Source organism: Agelaius tricolor, unplaced genomic scaffold (genome assembly GCF_023055355.1).
Source record: "Agelaius tricolor isolate 1412-34295 unplaced genomic scaffold, bAgeTri1.0.p SCAF_7, whole genome shotgun sequence".
NCBI classification, from domain to species: domain Eukaryota; kingdom Metazoa; phylum Chordata; class Aves; order Passeriformes; family Icteridae; genus Agelaius; species Agelaius tricolor.
The window spans coordinates 29,209,726-29,231,683 of NW_027269267.1; the positions used below are offsets into that span (position 1 = coordinate 29,209,726).

The 21,958-nt window shown below is 39.1% G+C and overlaps 1 long non-coding RNA gene across 1 annotated transcript in view; it reads left to right on the top strand.

Moving 5' to 3' along the window:
- LOC139591754 (uncharacterized) overlaps window positions 1-21,958 on the top strand; it is a 66,310-nt gene that overhangs the window by 38,678 nt on the left and 5,674 nt on the right. Inside the window, exons 5-6 of the long non-coding RNA XR_011679741.1 lie at window positions 270-8,531; window positions 13,778-13,862. This is a non-coding gene — a long non-coding RNA (uncharacterized lncRNA). The remainder of the gene's footprint in view (window positions 1-269; window positions 8,532-13,777; window positions 13,863-21,958) is intronic.

Sequence of the window (21,958 nt, forward strand, 5' to 3'; positions counted from 1 at the left end):
TCTTGGTCATGAACATAACAGACTAACATTATGGAAAACATCATCTTCCATAACTACATCTGAGTGCTAGAAGAGCACATTGTAGAAAGTAATTATATACACAGAGACAAGCCTAGCTGTTCACTTCAGGCAAGAAGTTCTGATCTACAAACTACAGTACTCCTTTTGTGCTAGATGAGATCTTGGTTGTAATTGACTGTCTTTACCTTTGTGTTCTGTTGGATTGGAGGAATATAATTTTAATCTGCTCTCTTTAAATTTCTATTAAGGAATGTTTCAGCTACCTGCAGCCTCATCTGATGATGCTTAATGAACTCAGCTAGCTCGATCTTCTGTGCACCAGGGATTTCTTTAAATGGTAAACTGTAGGGATTTCTTTAAATGGGTAAACTGTATAGAACATTGTTTTCAAGTTTAACGTACTTGGAATTAACCTTATAAAATAATGGCATCTCTAAAGACAGGTTATATACATAGCACAGACACGTATGTGTGCATTTATATGTGCATGTCCGTGTATACATGTATATATATACATAAGTGCACACATATGTATAGAAATGCTGATGTTATTCACCTTTTTGAAATCTTTACAGCTAGTATTAACATGAATGTGCTGTTAAATTTGGCAGTGTTATACATTTTTGTTGGAGTTTACTTCTGTAAGATAAAATCATAAAGATAAGCTGTGAAACTCGTGCAGCTGATGACATAATTCTAGAATCTCATGATGCTGAATCTCATATTTCTATGAGTGTGGGATGGATGTTCCTTGTTGAAATAATTGTACTGCCTATTGAAATATATGTTTCCTTGTTTTTATGTGGGCACTGAGATGTCCAAACTATTAAACATATATGGTACAATGAGTCCTGTGTTTCTTATTTATTCTAAAGAAGGCAATTAATTTCTATGGTTTTATTGTATAATAAAGCAAATTACTCTAAGAATCTCTTACAAGCATAGCAATAATCTGTGACAGTATGCATATTTACTTTTAATAATGATGTCCAAATATACATATGTGCATATAAATATGCATATATGTATATACAAACACAGAGAGACATATACACAAATTAAATGAAACCAATTAGAATGTGGCATAAGTAGGTTCAGAGCTTACCTGTTATGGCTGTGTGAAGGGATAATTTGAGCTACAGGGACATGCAAGAAGACATAGTTCAGTATACTCCATTGGCTCAGTCTCATTATGCTCACCCGTGACAGGCTGTGCGCTAAGGCGGGGTACCAGCAGACATTCGTAATGACAGCTGGTTCAAAACAGAGCTTTCAAAGTAGTGCAACACCCCTAACTTCCTTCCACATCTTGGTGTTTGCCAGTGCTTAACTGAGGCTGGTTCTTAAGGTCAGATGTTCAGAAATAAGTTATTCAGAAAGAATATGATTCTCAATGTTTGAGCTGTAGATATGTTCAACCTATAGGCTTTTTGTTGCCCATGAATTTGCATTTGAGCTCACATATGGATTACGCTTGTCTACTACCCACAAAAATGATGGATGTTTCTCCCTGATACCATACCTTTTTTGCCTGGGTTGTCCTCTATCAATTTTTTCACTCTCTTGTGGGCTACATAAACTGAGATTCTGGTGAGAGCCCTTTCTTCTTACTGGGACTGAAAAATTTGTCATCTGCTATGCTGAGAAAGGGAGGAAAAGCAGCTTTACTTTAACATCACCCATATTACACCCCCTATCCTCAACCAACCAGGAACACAGCAAAAAAAAAAGCCCAACTGAGCTTCAGTTGTTGTGTGTGACTTTTCCTGGTGGATGCGAATAGAATCTGGAAATACACATACTCCTCCTTGGGAGAGAAAAGCAAACAGGTTTTATCTATTTGCAATTAAACTCAGGGAAAAATAACCAGGCACAGAAAGCTTGTTTGAAGGTAAGATATGAATATAAGTAAAGATAAATATCACTACACTAAATTCAAGGCAAATGTGCCACATTGTTATAATTATTACAGAGAACATGTGCTAATTAATTGTTACACTGTGCTGGTGCAAGAGTTGAGTATTCCATGTGGGACAAAGAGAGGAGCTGACCCTGGGATGCTGTCGACTCTTGTTTAGAAGCCAGTGTGTGAGGAGCATGCCATGAATGTCCTTGTGAAAATGAGACTGGTGAGCTGATTTGGTCTTTGAAATTACTTTTCAGAGGGGTTAGAAAAATATTTTAAATCTCTGATAAATTTTTGTTTTACTGGATGACTGGACTGCTGAGTGTGTGCAGTGTGTTCAAAAGCAGTTTTGTGTTTATCATACCACCTGGGGAACCTAAGCACTAAGTGTCAGGCCTTCTGAGGAATTCAGACAAAAAATAGCCCTGCTGTTAGGGGATCTTCAGTGCTCCTAGGACACTTCTCTGTAGATGAAATCAAGGAGACCTGAGCATCGGGGGTTTAGAAAAGCATTGACCATGTGTCTATCTGTCTTTTTTGGATCTGCACTCATTTCTGGAGTATTGACTCTGCTCTAGCTGGACATGCATCTGGGGAGATGTTGAGGGGAACAGGATGGGTCTGTCCTCATTTCTGGAGGAGGTATGGGTCTCCTGCAAGCCAGAGGTCTGTTTAGGGCTGTTTCCCTGCAGCAGGCTTGCTTGGCTTACAGACACCCGTCGTGCTAGCTCCAGCATGGTACGTGTGAGCAGTGTTGGCCACGCTCACAGGCTGGCGATGCTCCTGTTTGCCATCAGCCTTCCCTCCTGGATCAGGGCCGCTACCGATTGCTGAGGGGTGGCCAGGAGCAGCTCCCTCTGGTGAAACTCTTTTGTGCTTTTATCTCCCTTTTCTTGGCAGTAAACTGCCACTGGCTCCCAGCCATGGCCCTCTCGCCCTCCCCAGTGCCCAGCTTGCATGCTCAGCCAGTGCCTACATCTCTTCCAGCAGCTGGCCCTACTCTTCCTCCACAGCTGGCTGCTGCCCCCTACTGTGGTAATTATTATTTATTATGGATATTCAGTGTACATTATGTGTCCAAAGTCCAGTACAGTCTGAATCACTACCAGGGTCCCACTGTGTGGGCAGAAGCACACAGTCATGCAGAGTTGTATCACATTGATATTCACTTGACTCTCACACAGGGAAAGACTGAGGGGAAAGGGGTGAAGGTGGCTGTTGGCACCTATTAGCACTATCTGATGTGACACCTACTCTCTGTGCTGTGTTATGTGACTCCTGCAACAGCACAGCTGAGCGCAGAGCTCCTTTTTCTCCACCTTGCTATCAGTAGCAGGTCTCCTGCTATTCCTGTTACCTAGCTGGAAACACCTGAGGTGTTTTCCAAAAGTCATGGTTGCTACATAGTCACAGTTTAACTCCCTGTTGCTGTGAATGCCGACATTGCTTGGCACAGCATGGCTACGTGGGATACCATTTTCTTTCCTATTTCTCTCCATCACCTTCTCTGAGTTTCTTTGTTCATGCGTCCCTCTCCTAACACTTCCACATTCCTTCACACCCTGCCTCCCTGAAGACACTACCCTCAGCTAAAAACAGAGGAGCTGTAACTCCCACAACTTAGTGCACAGGCAAAAGTACCTGGAGGGAGAAGCAGATTTCTGTACACTTGGAAAAATACAGAATCCTGGACATATTCCACACATGTATGTGCATGTGTGAGAGGCAGGTTCTCAGCTGTGCCCTGTTCAAGAGGATGGAGCAATACTGCTCCATGGCAGCTGAGGATCTGTCCCAATATGTAAATGTAAATATCTATTTTTACAAACCCTCCTACAGTTTGCTTTTAAAAAAGCTTTCTTTTTAGACACTGGAAACATACAAGCTAGTCAGAAATGTCCCACTTTCTATATTTTCTCTAATTCCTACCTGTGACTTCCTTTGAAAGCTTTCAAAATCTAATGGATTCAAGAGACAAAGCGAATTAAAACTGGAGATGCTTTGCCTTCAGTACACTGGGCCTAGTCTACAGGAACTAAAAAAAAAACAAAAACTGGGAGAGAAAATGGAAGGGTACAAAGCCATGTAAATCCAGATAATTTAAAATGTTTGATTGTAAATAGGCTACTAAACCAGCAAAATTCCCACTGTCCATTATTTGTAATCTTGTGCTCTTTCAGCTAACTACAGCAAGTTAATGTAAAGAACAAATACTTACAGTCTCTGCATCAGAGCACTTTTTGCCATGGATCACTTTTTAAATTGTTTTGCATTTACATTTAATTGCTTCCTTTGCATGCTATGTGTACACATGCACTCCTCCCACCCCCATACTTCATACGTAACTGTTTTATAGGCTGAAGCCTTTCAATATGGAGTATTCAAACCTCAGAGCACAAACCTCAGGAGTTTCAACCCAGGAACTGATTTGTCCTCTTTTAAGATGGGAACCACATGTGTGACATGTGAATCCAGATCTTGGGTGGATTCTGGATACACTGATTTGAATGCATTGGATCTTGGGATTCAGACTCATTTATTTGTTATGACACTAGTCCTGATACCTACTGCTGGGTGTTCACCTTTCCCTGCCTCAATAGAAAGAGAAAAGCTTCTCATATTCTCTCCTTCCAGACTGATTTGTAGTTCATTCCAGGATGGAATCATCATCAAGTATTATTCTCAGTTTTATTTCTTAATATTCTCTGTGACAATTGCTTATTATTGGCCTCCATATAACTTTTAGAATCTTTGGATCATTTGGTCATCTTTCTCTGAGAAGACTCTGTCATCCCACTTTTCCTCTGAAGGCTGCTCCACTGGTTTTTCAAAGAAACTGAGTGCACTTTTCCCCCCTGGTAACTTCCTTAGTGGTTTGGGAGACTGAAGGACACCTTCATGGGGTGTTCTTGTCCAACAAGCTCTCTCTTGAGCTGTTGTTCAGAACTAGTATTTTTGGTCTCCCTAAAACTGTGGCAAACTTCAAAGCTCTTTTATTTCCAGGATTTTCCTCATCTCCTTTTGAAGACAGGCAACATAATAGGGCTTCCCAGCCTTCTTGTGCTGCTGCATTTTTCAAGGGAAGAAGGCATCGTCTTGTCAGTATCTTGGCTTTTTCTCACTTTATTTCCCCTCAGAACTCCCAGATGAACACCATCCGGTTGTGGTGATTTACTGCACTTGAGTTTCTCAAGTTACTCTACAACTTCCTCCTTAGAGACTTCAATCTGTATAAAGGCCATACTCTGATTTTCTTTGCAAAGTGCCTTTGGCACAGGAATTTCTACACTGCTCTCAGCAGCAGACACAATGCAAGAGATTAATTTAACTCCTCTGCTAGCTTGTTGCACTCTTCTGACCCACCGTATATGGCTTTGTGGGGATTTCTGCAATGTTTTTGTGCAAAGTCCAGGCTAAGAATAGTATTCACCAACAGGTGAGGCTTGTCTCTCAACTGGTATTCTCTTGCTGTTCCGCTGAAGGATATTTCTTTAGGTTACTACAGCCAATACCAGCACATCTTATTTGACTGGTTTATTAAGCCCAGTATCATTCCTTTGCACTATGTCTGTCACACATGGGTTAAATTCTCACCCATGCAGACTGGCACTGTCCCTAGAGAGATGTTCAGGTGAGGAGCTGGTCCTGCAGGAAATCCTTCCCTAGTGCTTTGGCAATCCACCCCCTGACAGGTCACAGCAAAGCGACAGGATGAGTGCTCAGCACCACAACCCAAGAGGAGCGGGGTTTATATCCTAAACCGTGGTCTGGCCCTCATCAAGTGAAAACCCTTTGGTCTTCTGCCTTTCATAAAGGGAAGTTGAAGGGCTGGAGCAATCCTTTCTCTTTTCTGCTCTTTCTTTTATATATTTTTATTTCTGTTTCTTCCCACTCCCTTTCTGTTTTGAGAAAGATGGAAACTGCCGTATGGCAAATTCAGTCTTTAATTATTTTGAAAGACAGAACTAGAACATCAGAAATGGGGCAAATACTTTCCATGTCCTGTTTCATTCCCTGGCCAGTGTAGATTGGCCTTCAGTCCCAATATTTCAAAAGAAGGTTGGTTTTAAGAAAAAAAAATGCTCACAAAAACTACTGAGCTTTGTGACTTAAAATATATTTCAATGAACTTTGATGCTCATTACTTGGTGTGTTTATAGATTCAAACCCAAGAAATTATCTTAATTTGTGCTGCATTCACTAAAGAAATATATGTCTGGTTTGAGACACAGACAAGCATCCCTTTGATATGTTATGGATATGAGATTGATGTTCACTAGAGCTGCCTAAGGCCCAGATATGGAGACTATATCAGAAATCATTTCCATGACCTTCATCCATCAAAGCGAAAAGCGTTTATGCTGTTGAGTTTGTCCTAGCTTTCTGAAAGGAAAAGCCGTAGAAAGCCTATTGTGGGTATCCTTATTTCACTAACTTTCTTATTTCCAGTGAAGAATTAAAATCTGAAAGCTCTATTTCTCATAGGCTTTTGTGAATAAAGACCCTGAGCTTCCTAAAACTTCCTAAATTGAAGTGAAATATGTCTCAAGATTCATAACTGCAGAGCTGTCAGCTGAGGTCCAGCCTATGAAATCTATGTCAAGATACAAACAGGCATACTCATCCCTAGCACATCTGTCTGTAATAAATGAAAATGCCTTAGAAATTAGTTGGGTCTTTCATTTTCTAAAATTTGGCACTTCATGTACAGACCAGGATTCTTTATAAATTGCTGTGGCTGTCTTAGAATTAGCTATCTAGTCTCAGATAACTCTTCTTTCCCTGTCTATCATGGGTAGCACCTCCAGACCTGTGTTCAACCATTTCATATGGCCATTATAGGATGGTATCTCATGTGGCCATATGAAAATAAGTCTCTGTTACTGTTAGAGTCTCTTTCTGTCTCAACTACAGAGGGAGTGTAGGCAATTGCCTCAGAGTAAACCACTAAGGTGATACTCTCTCTTGGCTAATGTCTTGGTTTATTAACATTTTAAATTCAAGGTAAGTAATTCTGATTTGATATATGTTTTTCTTTCACTGTAGTCTACAATAATGACAAATGCCTCCCAAATATCCCTATTCTAATCTGTTTTTCCTGAAATTATTTCCAGTTTTTCTGCTTATGTAACTAGAAATGCTACTTTCTTGGTCTAATTTTCATAATCTACAGGTATTCTTATTTTAACTTACAATATTTTGACTGAATGTAGTGATATACTAGGATCCCACTTAGCACATGAGCAAAATGATCTTGTAGTACTGTACAAAGTTAAGATACCAAGAATAAATTGCAGGGAGGCAATTTTAAGATGCTTCTCCTAACTGATATAACCAATTTTGTACAATTGTAATATTGACAGAAAATATCAGAATACATATTTGAATTAATTGGAAAGCATAATTTCAATGGGCAGAACAAATATAATGTGTTGACATTTATAAAATATGGTTAGCAATAACTAAGTGAAATAATTGAAATCATACTATACAGCACATAAGGCAATTTCTCAATTTTTGCACTCTGCCTTCTCACAAAACAAGCAGGTTACACAATGCCCTAAAATGTAACATTCTAGGAGATCAAAAATCTTTCAGAGGCCATTGGGAAGAGACACCAAAAGGTATACAAAGCACAGAAAACAATAAAGAATAGTTCTGTAGAGATCGATAGCTCTTCCTAATTAAGAAGCAAGGCAAGACTTGGCCTTTTATTTTAATAATGCTTCCACAACTTGAAAAGCCTGCCACATGGCATGCTGGTGAGAGAAGAGTACCAACTACTGCTGTTGGAAAGGTACAAAAAGCAGCAAACCTTTATTTTGGCTTTTGGGTAACTTTGAAATCTGTTTACTGTGTGGAATGTATGTGCTGTCAGGACACAGGCTGGTCCCTTCTCAAAACCTCTGCATCAGCAATCAATTTTTCTCATTAAAACTTGTATGCTATTCTCTTGCTCTATTCTCTCCCTCTATAAGATACTGAAATTATTGTTCAAGGCTCAAATTCTGGTTCACCTGCCAGTGGTCTGATCACACCCACCATCACATCGCGCCAGCTCCTTACTAAACCTTACCCAGGAATGTGCAACACCTTCCTTTCCTCTTCATGCGATTTTTGCCAGGACTTAACAAGGCAGATAGGACAAGACAGATAGTGCCTGGAAGTGCTGCCTCCTGTGTCAGTCAGGCTTCTAAAAATCCCCCATGCCCCCATATGGCTTACTGTGGGCAACTACAAGAAATCTACACAGAATGCTTTTTGGAGAATGACTTCTTTGCATTGCCTGTCTCACACATTTCTGCATATTCCCATGCAGTAGTCTGCACTTTTGCTTGGGATGATAGGAAATATTCACAGACAAATAACAAACAGCTGCTCTCATCATCTTCATTGATGTCAAAGGCTGTTGTGTAGGTGAACCAGGAGGGAAAGCCTATTGTAAAGTGTGAATCAAGTAAAGACTATGTTGAAACATTCCACACAATTGAGCATGTTTTCAGGGATGATTACTTCTTCACAGTACCCAGAATATTGCTCCCTTCTCTCGGTAGGACCTACTCCCTGATGAACTACTACTGAATGGAGGAAATCTGTGCCACAGGTACGATGGTTGATCCAAAATGTATGATTAGGAAACATCTTTCAGTTGGTGTTGAAAACAGAGATGAACAAGAAAGGAACTTTAAATGCAAATAAATTGGTTGATTACATCCATTCCATTCATGGGGTGATTCGTGGTTGTCTTCTCTCTGCAAATTTTCATCAACATTGAAAGGTTTTGCCAAATCTAAGAAAATATCAAGACCTTGGCATAAATCTCTTACTTGCTCATGGATTTGAGTCTAGTCAACAGTTTCTCATTTAGTTACAAAGCATTTTTAAATTTATTTATTACTTCTGGACTCTTTAAGATTTTAGGAAAGTTCTGCCACAAGTTTGGATGTGGAAATGGGATCTTAAGGATAGATGTACACAACTCTCTGAAGAGTTATGATGTAACCTTGGCTGCAAGAATCTGTTCTAGGAGGAATTTTGATTAATCTTCAGATGCAAATGTCACAGTTTAGGGCCATTTATTAAATTTTTGAGTCTTGCAACTGGCTCTGAACATTAGTGTACTTGGGAGGACCCATGACACTGTGTGTGATCTCTAAGTGGTGTCTTGGAAAGCCAGGTTTTGTTCTTCTTTTTCTCCCTATAGATCCTTAAAAATATGCAAATCTATGTGATCTGCTTCTCATACAAAGAGTTGAAAATTCAGCTATGGATCAAAGATTAGAGCATATGCCTATTATTGCAGCTGCCAGTTAACTGATCCAAATGTTTAACTCTTTAAAGAAAGAGAGGGTCAGCAGCTTTCTGAATAATTGTTTCCAGACAGTCTTCAGTTAGTTGGATTTCTATATCACATTCAACTTCAATTGCTGCTGTCATTTATCTCCATTCCACAGAGTTTAACTTTACTAAATTCACATGTTAGTAAAGAGCCACTTACTCTTAGACACATCCAGAGCATGCTCCATACTCATCGACTGTTTTTATGGTGCCTCATAGATTAAATGAGAAAAACTGATGCCATCCAAACACCTGCCCTGTGTCTTTTGTCATGCTATAAAGTGCAGAGACAAAGAAACCAGGCCATAAATGACTCAAAAATAAAACAAGTCAGGGTGTGTACCAACCTTTTTGAAAGCTTGTCTTCACTTCTGTATCGACAGTCAGAATGAGAGGTGTTTTGCTGACAACCATGGTGCCACACTGTGAGAGAACACTGGGCTGCACTTCCTTGTCTTTCAGTCTTGTCTTGCCCTCATGAAGAAAAGATCTTCAGAGGTTCTCTGATCATGTTCTTTGTCCCACTCTGGTGGGCACCACCTCAGTCTCAAGTGCCCCAGACATGGGACCTTGTGTTGGGATCAGCATTACCATCCATATTTCAGTGCTTCCTGCTGGAGAGTCACCAACTGCTGTCTGCAAGCTCTCATGCTGTGTCAGTCTCCTTTGCCATCTTCCTCCTGCTTTGGTGCAGTTACCAATCATGCAGTTGTTATCTGAAATGATGCAAAAAACGGTGTAGGGAGTTTATTTTTAGGTGATGGTAAACTGAAAAATAAAACATATTGGGACTCTGTTCTTATTCCAGCTTTGGTCTGGACTATTCAGTGCCAGCATGCCCTACTTCATCAAGTAACCAAGTCTCAAGTTAAATGCTTTCCTCAACGGATACTTGATTTTGAGAAAGAGAGCAAACATGCTAGTCTAAACTAAAAAGGACTAAGGAGACAAAAGTGTTAAGGACAGGGTCTAGACCCTTAGCATCTCCTCAGGAGAAAAGATAAACACCTCTCTTTGGCCAGGTCCAGTTTCCTACACCTTTCTGAGGAGCAGTAATGGAGAGTGCTATTTATTATGTGTTGGGATGAACGTAGGGAATGTTTTCCACCATTTAAAAAAATAGAATCCAGAATTTATGGGAGTTTGAAAAGCAATTTCCTTTTAAGGTGCAAATTCCTAATTTGCCACATAAAAGTACAGGAATTAAGTGCTAAATCCTTCTTTGCCAGTGAGACTTGTGAAAGGAGGTACGAAAAAAGAGTTACTGTTAGGTTTCTATTCATGTGTCCTGAAAGCCAATGTATGCAAAAGTGCTGAAACAGCCCTGATTTTTTTTTCAAAGCCTTCCTGCCGTTTCTGACTGACTTTTAAAAAATGAACCCTTGTCCAGTTTTATTTGTGTGGTGGGTTCTGATTTTGTTCTGCCTGTACTGTATCACTTTTCTCTCCTCACCATTAATCTTCCATGAATGTTCCCTGGGGCACAGTTCTCCCTTTTCTGCATGGAGAGTTTCTATTGAAATTAATGGACTTTCTTCTCGTGGGTGGAAGGAAGAATACACCCTTATATCAGCCCTGTTGCAAAAGAATATTATTCATTGAAAAAAAGTGTTAGTCTCACTCCTGAAAGCCCAGGGTCTAGTCAGGCAGATTATAGTGGGAGATCCCAACAGGAGGTCTGGTACAGAAGCAAGAACTACTTGTCCAACGTGAAAACAAAAGCCAGAACAGAAGACTTTTTAAATGTTGGAACAAAACCCCATGGAAAGTCAGTGGATATACTATGTGAAGAAGTGTACTGTCCCAAACCTAATTCTAGGGCAGACCCATCTGGTGGAATACAACTCAGTGAAGATATCCATTCATGACCTGTAGAACCAGGCATGTTCACAAGAACAGCATGCAACCAAAGACTAATTTGATCTGCAAAGAGGCACTGCAGATTGGCCAGAGGTGCTGGGCCACGCAAATAAAGGTACATTGTGCTGTGCAGATGTATCACCTCATTTGGAACGTGGGCTTGGGAGCTTGGGCATCTTTGACACAGTTGAGCATTGCACAATGTACACATGCTAATAAGCATGGCTACATGCCCTTAGAGGCTTAAATGGAAAAGTCTTATGTTCCTTCACAGAGAACCCTTTGCTGAATTAAAGAGAGTGTTGACAACCTTCAATTGAAACTGCATAAATTCTCATAGGAAGGATAGTAGCTGCAATTTGAGGTCTTGAGGCAGGCGGATGACCTTATAAAATATACTACAGTATCTAAGTTTAGTAAAACAAACACACTGTATTTAAGTAGACTATGGAAATGTAAATATGCTTCAGGACTGGCCCCAAGCAGTATATGTTACAGTAATGCTGCTGTCACATTTTGGATAGATCATTGCTGTAGATACTATAATCTAAGGCTAGAAGATAGAATTTAATATGCATGGAGAAATTTAAACAGAGGATAAAAAGCCCTCTTTCCTCAACAGTATTTTCAGGAATGAACCTCACCTCCACCTTGTAATCCAAAAAAAACCCCAAGCTTGTCTAACAAGGCATTATATAGATGGGCTAGGCCACTCCAATATCTTTAATAATTTGGGATATTTCACAGGGAAGTCCTTCTAGTAAGGATGACTCCTTCCATGGTGCCTGTTTGCTTCCCATGATTCTTTCTACCATGCAGTGCTAGAAAGGGTAGCAAAGGTTTGACAACCACAGTGGCAGACAAATAAGGATTTCTTGTGTGTTTACGGTTTGTGAAACCTTGATTGTTGTATAATTAACATGTCAGTTACCCTTGGATTTTCAGTTTTAGAAACAAATGTGCTTTTAATGTTTACGTTTGATTTGAGCATCTCTGACAAAGCTCTTGTTACTCATTTGTGTGTATTTTTGGTTGAAGATTATATACATATCTATCAAGATGATTCTTTAAACCGTGCTCTATCTGCTGCTCCTTCCACCAAACCTGGATCGCTTGCTTTAAAATTAGCCTTGTCAAATTTACTTAAAGTGACCAGGCAAATACATACAACTAATTTTGTTATAGGCAAAATTAACTAATGCTCCTTTTCATGGTGAGGTGCTGTAATGATTTTATATAGCAGTCAAACTATTTAAATACTAATGCTGTCTTCATGCTGTAATCACCATTCTAGTCAGATGTCATTTTTAGTAGCCTATGGGGAATTCCATCCCTTAATTATTCTTCAATACACAAACCAAGCATTCTTTAATTGGTGTAAATTGAACAGTGTTCCAAGGCAAACAAGAAGAGGACAAACTAATCAATGATTCTGTGCATGTCTATTGGAAAGCTATTGCCATTAGATCAAGTAACGAATCCTTGACTCCATTAGCTTCAGAGGAACGATGGGGGAAAAATACTGCTAATGCCACTTCTTACTATCAATCAGTAATGAAAAGTGTGCAGCAAATCCTTTAGCAGAACTGCAGCTTTTCTTGAAAGTGCTCATGGAAATTTAAAATATGAAGATATTTTGACTTCAGACTCCCGAGTCATATGTCTTTGATGGGGATTTGTCCGGAAACAATGTGTTTTTGTTCTCTGCTGCCTTTAGTCATGTGGCCTGTTTTTTATTTTTCTTTTTCAAATAAATGATTCTTGAATGATAACATAACTTTTTTCAACTTGTCAGGAACTTTTGGGTGAATTTTCTGTCTCTTCCAGGCTGTTCTCTGTACATTCATATGTATTCACTACTGCAGCACAACATAAATTGGTTGGCTCTCCCATCTCTTTTTTTAATACAATCTGAAATAAAGGTGCTGTATTTAAGAAACAGATGAAAAATTCTTCTCATAAATGTGTCACACTCACTTTTCATTCTTGTCTCTTTTTATCAGTTCTCTAAAACTGATTATTTATCTCTGGAGAGGGAGGAAAAAAAAAGTAAAAGGCCCATTACAAACCTCTGGCCCAGATCTGCCAGTCTTAGAGTTTTAGTTAGTGTGGAAAGTGAAACTCCTCTGGAAAGAGATATACTGGCTATGGTTGTTCACTTTTTAATCTATTTGTTTTTGATATAATATGCTATTTACTGTTTAAGGACCTTTCATGTTGCTTTAAATTGAAGTTTTTAAAACAAGTCTAGCATAAAAAGCTCTAAGTGACATAGGCTGAGTAGAAAAATACAGCATCTTGTACAGACAGCCTTTGTTCACCACATTACAGTTGAAAGAAGTGTAGAGCAGGCTTGGTAGATAACCTGCCTTCTTAAAACAAGAGGGTTTCTAATTTCCACACATCCTAATCACAGTCACATTACTTCACTCTCTGTACCAGACCCCTCAGGGCTGGCTCTAGGTTTTGCTGTGAAGTCACATGTGTGGGGCCTGAGGCATTTTTCCACTTTACTTTTTTCTTTTTTAATCCTTTTGCCGGCTGGGACTCTCTAACTGGCTCTGTTGTCATGGGTGGCTGAGTAGGGTGGTAAGGAAGAAAGCAGCACAGGTAATCACTCTCAAGGTTTCATACTTGTTTTTTTCTTATGAGGATGAAGATGCTGCAATATGTGTTTTCTGAGGAAAAGAAAGCTTCTCCCCTCACCTCCCTTCCCAGACCAGTGTGTGATTTCCAGGTAATTAATTCCCCTCTGTTTCCCTACTATTTTCCTGTGCTGGTTGGCTCTTGTGTGTGGTTGTACTATTTCTCAAAAAATTAAAGTGTGCCATCTGGCTTAAGGTAGCTTTCTTCTTTCTGCTGCTCTTCAATATCTTCTGTGGTAGCTGTTAGAGGATGTTGATGCCAGCAAGTGGTTATGACACTTGAAGTGGGGATTGTAGAGTGCTGAAGAGGATTTTCAAGAGTGATAAAATCCTCACTCTGCTGAGAGCATGATCTGAAAGCCAGTGGGTCCTTTGGAGTCTGTATCTGCTTCCTTGCTTTGGAGATTCGGCCCCTGAAACAAAGGGATGCCAAATGTCCAGGGCCCAAGCAGATGGGACACGCTCAAGGAGAGATTGTGGGGCAGCTGTGGGGTGCAGAGGGGATACAGCTCTGAGATGACGCCAGGCAGTCTAGAGTCTGACTGTATCTTGTTATAAAAAAAGAGGCCTTTCAAAAGGCCATACTATGCATACTATGTTACAAAGGGAAAACTTTATCTAAGCAGAATGTTAGATAAGGTGTTTCTGTAAAGACTTCATAAAGTTAAACTTTGCATTTTTTGGTAAATCTTGTGAATTTCACTCATTTTAAAAAGATAGTTGTACCACTATTCCCATATACATGAACAAGCCTTACTGGTGTTGAAACCACACAAGAAAAGAATCAGGCCAACTTCAAAACTATGGTTGGGATCCAAATGACATCACTGGGAGGATTTAGCATAATAAGTTTACCTGAGGTTGGAACCTGTGCCTTCGGTTGTGTGCCAAATGTGGTTTAGGCTATAAGAAAAGGCTAAGATTTGTCATCTGATATTCATGAAAAACAAAGGAAGACATTTTTATTTTGGTTTATTTTTCAAAAAATGCCAGCCCCAGATTGTTGGGAAAGCTTCAGTAGAATAATTTCTTAATCACCTTTATGTTCTTAGGCGTAGCTGGCCTTCAAAGTCCATATTAAAACTCCCCACTGATTTCCTTGGGATTATGCCCCTCAGAATGGATGACAGGAGAAACAAATACTCATCAGGCCTCAGCCATTGCCTGGCAATCCCAAGGGAAATGCCCCTCTGATCCCCACAAGGAAATCCTCAGACAACATTTTACAGGATAAGGAAAATCTCTTCTTTCCCAAGGATGACAGAGAGAAAGACAGACCATGGGAGGCGGGATGTGCCACTCCCTTTCTGAGACAAAGGGAATGCACTAACACACCAGCAGCCAAGGGAAGGGAAGCCAGAAGAAGGTTTTTGTAAAAGGCTAGGATAGTTAGTGTGGATGCTTCAATTTAAACAGATACAAATGTGTTAATGAAATGATGTGAAAAGTCCTAATTTTAGAGTGTGACAAAATTTCAAAATTCTTTTTACCTTGTTACATACTTTAACCCTTATGCAGGTGACTCCAGAGATCATTCTGATTTGAAAAAAATTATGTTTTAAATGATACATTTGTTTGATTTTTTTGTATTTAAGAGTGAAGTAAATGTTATACAGATGTGACTCTTGGGGATGGTATTAAACAGGGACAGGAGCTGGACTCAGTGGTCATTGTGGGTCCCTTTCAACTCATCATATTCTGTGATTCTGTGGTTCTATGATATTTTTTCATCAAATATACAGATACTACCTGAAAGAAATAATATTCTCATTCAGACTTGCATTATACAGGTTGTATTCTGTGTAGTTTTGGCAAAGTGCTATTATATCAAGTTGTTATTGATATTGGAACAGGGTTTGGGATTGCTTTGCTTTGTACTTTCTGTTTGGTCACAGTCATAGAGACTCTGCTTCTAAAATCTGCTGCATATACTCCAATTCTAATGATAAAGTTATGTCATATCAACTTGCTTTATTTTATAGTACTTCAGCCAGCTAATTCATCATGGAGAGATTCTACATTTTTATTTTTATTTTTATTTTTATTTTTATTTTTATTTTTATTTTTATTTTTATTATTTTTATTTTGTTCTGTTTTGTTATGTTATGTGAATGAGCTCACCTTTGGTCATGCAGACCATTCTATGACTGACTTATCAGCAGATAAGTCCGATCCGCAATTCCTCTCACTCATAATGGCAGCTGTACTGGGCATTTATAGTGTGGTTTTTTCCCTAGATTTATTTAAAAGGGTTTGGTTTTTTTTTTTTTTAATGGTACCACAAAAGCAAGAGTTCCATCAGCTTCTTAAAATAAATGAAAATATCAATGTAATAACTGCTAAGGAATTGCCGTGAGCTAAAACTATGTTCACATTATTTTGGAAAGTAGCTTGCGCAGCCTATTCTCAAAGGTCTTCAGTGGGGGAGACTCTAGACCCTCCACAAACAATAATTTCCACAGCTTCAATGTTAGAAGCTTTCAGCTTTCACTGTTAGAAAATTTTTGCCAGCATTTGACCTGACTTTCCTTTGTTTCAATGTAGTACTGTCACTTTCTGTCATCTGGCTGTAGTCCTGAAATACAAACTCTTCCCTGCCTCTTCCCAGAAGGCTTTTAACATTTGAAGTCCTTGGATTTTATGTCCACTCATTTTCTTTTCCAGATGAAATCACCCCAGTTCAGATTTCTGTGTAGGTGACATTTCCCAAATTTCTGATCATTCCCATTCCCCTCCTTCGGACACTTTTGAAGGCAGCTGTATCTTTTTTGAAAAGTGATTTTTTTAATGGGGTCCCTGCCAGCGTGCAGCTGAGCAGCACGATCACTGCCTTATCTTACAAGAAAGCTTCTGTCTGCTCAGCTCCCAACAGCTCAGCCCTCTGGCACCCAGATATGCTTCTGATTTTCTTTCCCACAACTCTGGGGGAAGAAAAAGAGAGATTCTCCCTCATTCAAAATCAAGCTCCAGTCTTGTGTTGCCTGCTCCTACCTAGTGGAACCTTCAAAGTTCTTCAGGAGCTGCTTAAGAGGGAAAGAGGGTCCTGGATGTTTCGGAGGAGAATGGAAACCAAGATTTTTCTGTGTACATGAGACACATTTGACCCCATGCAATTTTTCTCTTTCTCTCTCTCTTTTCCTTCCAATATGAAAACTCCCTAAAAAATTCAATGTTTAGTTTTATCTTATTTTCTATTTTTTTTTCCTCATGTAATTATTTGCATTACTAATCTAAGCGAATGTGATATGAAAGCATAGTTTTAAACCAAAAACGCCCAGAAAGCCAAAAACTTGTGTTTTTTTTTTAACCATTATTTCTTCCAAAGTGGCTTGCATCATTCAGCATAAATTTTTTTTCATCTTCAGGTCAGTAAAATTTTTGTGAAAAACCCCACCAAATTTTTGAGCGATTGTTCTCCTTCTTGATTTGACACATTTGAGCAAAATAACTCATAGAAAATTCTAATATAATTCTGCCACCTATGTAAATTCATTCAGATTTTACATCAGGATAGTTGGTTAGTTTGTTTGCAGCAGCATATTTTGAATATTTTTTAAAAAATTGCATGATTTTAATCACAGAAAACATAGACTTAGGTGCCTCCTCCCTTAAAGTTAACAGAAAATTCCCTTGAGCTTCTCTTGGGAAGGGTTGAGCCTTTAATCTTTATTTGTATAATAATAAAGTCCCTGAGATAGGCTGGTAGAAAAGTTTCTTTGGGACACACTTGTATCAATGTTAGGTATGGGTTTTTTTTCTGATATACCCTGGTTTCCTAGACTGCTTAAGCAGGTACTAATGATTTTGCCAAAATGATCTCCTCCTGAGCCTCTGGTATGTCTTTCTGTTCCTATTTCATGAAGGTAGATAAATATTTTGCAGCAGAAGTGTGAAAATATATTATATATATATATATACATATTTTTTTTAAGTGTGGTTCATAATTAGTCTTCTGTTTTCTTACTCCATTAAATTCCATTCCACATGATCATTTCTGAACAAACATTTGCTGTCAATATTTGCTGAAAAAGTCCAACTCAACCAAGTAAATAAAGCATTAGAAAACATAATTTTGTTTCTTCATTCAGCTAAATCCATTAAGACTTTAACACAAGTAGAAACTAAAGACAAAGGGAATTTCTTAAAATATGAAGGCCTGTAGCACATTTGCATTTTGAAATTAATTGCTGACCTAATTATTTGTCAGTAGTAGGATAAGTTAATCAAATATAACTTACAGTAAAGCTTCTAAACACCCACAGGATTTTCTCCCTCAGAGTAAATTGTCATAGTGGTCCAGTTTGACAATCCATTCTCACTGTCATCTTGCGACCAAAGGAAGACTATCTGCGAAATGGTACCATATGGAGACACAAGAGAGAATGAAATACTTAGATCTCCTGTACAAAGGCATGATAAGCTAACAGTCACCAGAGGAAGTCAGGAACGACGAAGCTTTGAAAAAAGAAATACCCCGCCTTTCAAATCCATTTAGATTTATTTTTATACTCTCTCCAATTTAGACTAAAATAGTCTGATAATAAATATGCATATAAAATAGAAATCAAACGTATTGTGCAATGTTTCATTTCAAGCATATCTGTGGATCTGCATTTCAGGCTTAGCATTAGTTTGATGAAAAGGCCGGTATTTATAGACAAGACTAGGACCTTTCCCTCTTCATCTTACAGAAACTGACTTTGCTATCCCCAAATAATATGTTGCGACCAACCACTTCATGACCTTAGGCTAAGAATGCACAATTTTACTTCAAAATGCACTTGGAAACAAAATCTGATGAAACCATCAGGTAATGTGACCAATGCATTATTTTCAAAAGGCATAGCTAGGCGTTTGAGCTAGAAATACCTCATCAGTAGTAATATGAACTACTTCATCGCTTCTGTTATTATAGTACTGCCTCTCTCCTGTCATCTGCTGGCAATGGCAACCCACAGAAAAGGATGTTTTTCTGATCATTTTGCACTCATTAAATACAGCTGTCACAATAGCGGATGCGAGACTGCATACAAAACTTTTATGCCACGTCAAAATAAAGCAGAAACATTTTAAAAAGATCTGAAACCTTTGAAGCCTTTTCTTGAGAAATATTGAAATATTGCCTTTTGTTGTTGTTGTTTGCGACAATTGAAAATGTTCCACAGCTACACACATTAAAACTCACTGCAGAACAAAACATCATCCATCAAAATTAAGGAAAAAAAGAAAAAAAAATAGAGAAAACATAAAACCAAACCAAATCTCTCTGAAGCACAAAGTGTTTGGTTTCTGAGAGTCTGAAGTTCTGGTTCATCACCTGATTTCTGGGGCTGAACATTCATTGAGTTTCAAGATCTCAAGGGACCTGACATTTAATTCTGGATTATGGATGAAATCTGCCCCATAAAACTTCCAGATGAGTGAAAACATCTTCCCCTAGTTCCCCATTCTGAGAAACAGCTTTCTTTCAGGCTGAGCAGCAATAAATTCTGTAGTTTTTTGACATTATTTCCTTAAAAAAAAATATTTAAAAGGTCATTTTGAATGACCCCAAAACCATTTGACGAGTGGTGTGAACAGAGAGCCCCTTATGAGTAGCATGAGCAATTACTCTTGTTTGGATGCAAGTGTGTTCTGAAATACTGTACCATGCAAGGTGACCTATTGAAGACTTTGGTCACCCCGTAAGACCTGCAAGAAAGCAATAATTTGCACCTGTCTTGCACCTCCCAAATTCAGAATTGCATGATCATAAAAGAATAAAAAGTTGTTAACTTTGAAGCATCTCCTTGAGTTGATGGCTACTGTGAAGCAGGTCAATTGAGAAGATTACAGATTTTCAAAAATACAGAATTTTCAAATGACACCCAATTTTGGGTAAAATAGCTACTCATATGAACATACTTAAGATATTCAGGATGGCTGGTCTAAAACGTCTATCAAGAGACTTCGAAGACAGGATGATACAGGTATAAATCAATGACTTCTATTACTTGCAGTAACTCATTGAACAAAAATGAGATCCATTTCTTTGTAGTAAGTCTGCTCTTTGTTGTAAATCTGCCTTCCTGAATGTATGGGCTTGGGCCAATTATGTGATTTACTTGTTGTGGGCTTTCCATTCCCTTCTCATTTTTAAACTGAAATTTTTGCCTGTGCAAACAATGATGAGAAAAATGTGCAAGTGCATGTGCATGTACACACGTGTGTATGTCTAAACGAACCTTTAACACACCCCTGAAAATTTCTTCATGCTCACAATACTGCCAGCAGTAGGATGCATGGAAAGGAGGCCCTTGGAAGCCATGGCTGGTCTGGAACAGCCCCAAGCTCTCTCATTCCCCCTGCAAAGTGCAAGCACATGATGGCCAAAGGGAAGCAATTTCCAGCATTTGTGTGGCTGGCACCCATGCAATGCAAGCTGCTTTCATTATGGGGAGCTAAGTGTGTCTCCATGAGATTTGGTGACACTTACAACTGTTGTGTGGAGATATTATCAGCTCTCTCACTCTATCTCTCTCCCCCTCCTCTCCCTCTCTCTGACTTGCTTCTTCCTGATGCAACTATTTCCTGCTCCCTTTACTTCTCTTCCTGGATACCCTTTATATTGTCCTTTACCTTTGTTGATGGCATCTTTCCTGAGGTAAAAGAAAGAAAACTGTGTCCCCGGCTTCGGGAAAAGGAGAAAGACAGCGCAAATTTTACTCCAAGACCATATTCTCCTAGACCAGCAGTTTTTGTTAGAAGGCGTGACAGAATTTGTGAGTGAGAATACCAACATTGGGAAGAGCATTGCTGAGTTCTTGTTTGCAATTACTGCCTACCATCAAAATTCCTGGCTCAGGCAGTCCCAAGATCAATTCATCTGATGTCCCAGACAGAGTCCGCTTCCCAGATTGCAGAAAACTTTTTCAGGCAGCACTAGACTCCATAAATCTGAACCTCAGGGCACTAATCCCAGCTATGGCTGCAGGGTCGAGTCACTTTGGGACTTGAGTGAATGGGGATAAATCACAATGGAGTGACCAGTGGAAGGAAATGCAGCCAGAAGAAATCTCAAACTGTCAGTTGTGAATGAGTATGAACAGAAATTAAGGTAAAGATGAAGAATTTGGCATGCAGTACAGGAAAGAAAGGAGTGAGAGAATTCAAATAAAGGGCACAAGTAATGAAAGAGAGACAGAAGAACAGAGGAAAAGGAGGAATATGAAAACTGTGAGAAAGAGAGGGAAGAACGCAATATAGGGAAGGACAATACAGGAAGTGGGAAAACCTTACTGGGAAAGTTGAGACAAAGGGAAGATAAAAACCATGTGAAACACCTACAAGCAACATATTGTGTGCATCTACACCATTTCACCAGCCCAGAGTTCACTTTCTCTCTCAACCTCAGAGTCCTCCTGCTGGCCTTGGGCCAGCTGAGATACCCCACTCATGCCCTGGCTGCTCCTGTTCCTCCCTTCTGGGATTCGTGTTCCTTCCTACTGCCATCCCATACCGAGTCAATATACTCAAGTGCATGGCCAACTCCTGTCTTAGGGCTTTCAGAACTAATTTTCAGACTGGACTGTAATCTCAAAATCTGCCTGAGAGGGCACGGTATAATCCCAGCTCTATTTTAAAGGTCAAGTCCTGCAGGTTTTGCCTGGTTTTGACTCATTCAGACCTTCCAGTGATTTCAAAAGCCATTGACCTAGATAAGGGAGGGCAGAACTGGGGCCACAGTCAGATTTCCAGTATAAAAAGTGACTTCATTTTTAGATGGCTTCACTGTACCTGCTGTGAGATTTCACTGCTCTATATTCCTCATTGAAATACGTGGAAGGTTCTGTACATCAAATACATAAAAGATTTGACTTTTAATTCCTACCATGTATTTTGGTAAGAGGAATTAAATGTCAAAACACAAAAGCAATTATACACTTAATGGTAAAAAACATATAATCAAGTCATTTTTTATATTTTCAAATTGCGGGGATTGAAGTAAAAGGGCAAGAGGGTCTTACTTTGACATTATAGGAGATGGAAAGGCACATTTGTATCCTTTTGTACCTTTTACAAAATGAATATGCCTGTAATCAGACCCATTCATTTTGAAACGGAGATTGTGCTTTAGATCTATGACATATTTGCGAGGGTGTTGAGAAAGTATCTAAGTAAAATGTGCCATAGGAAATCAGCTCTGGAG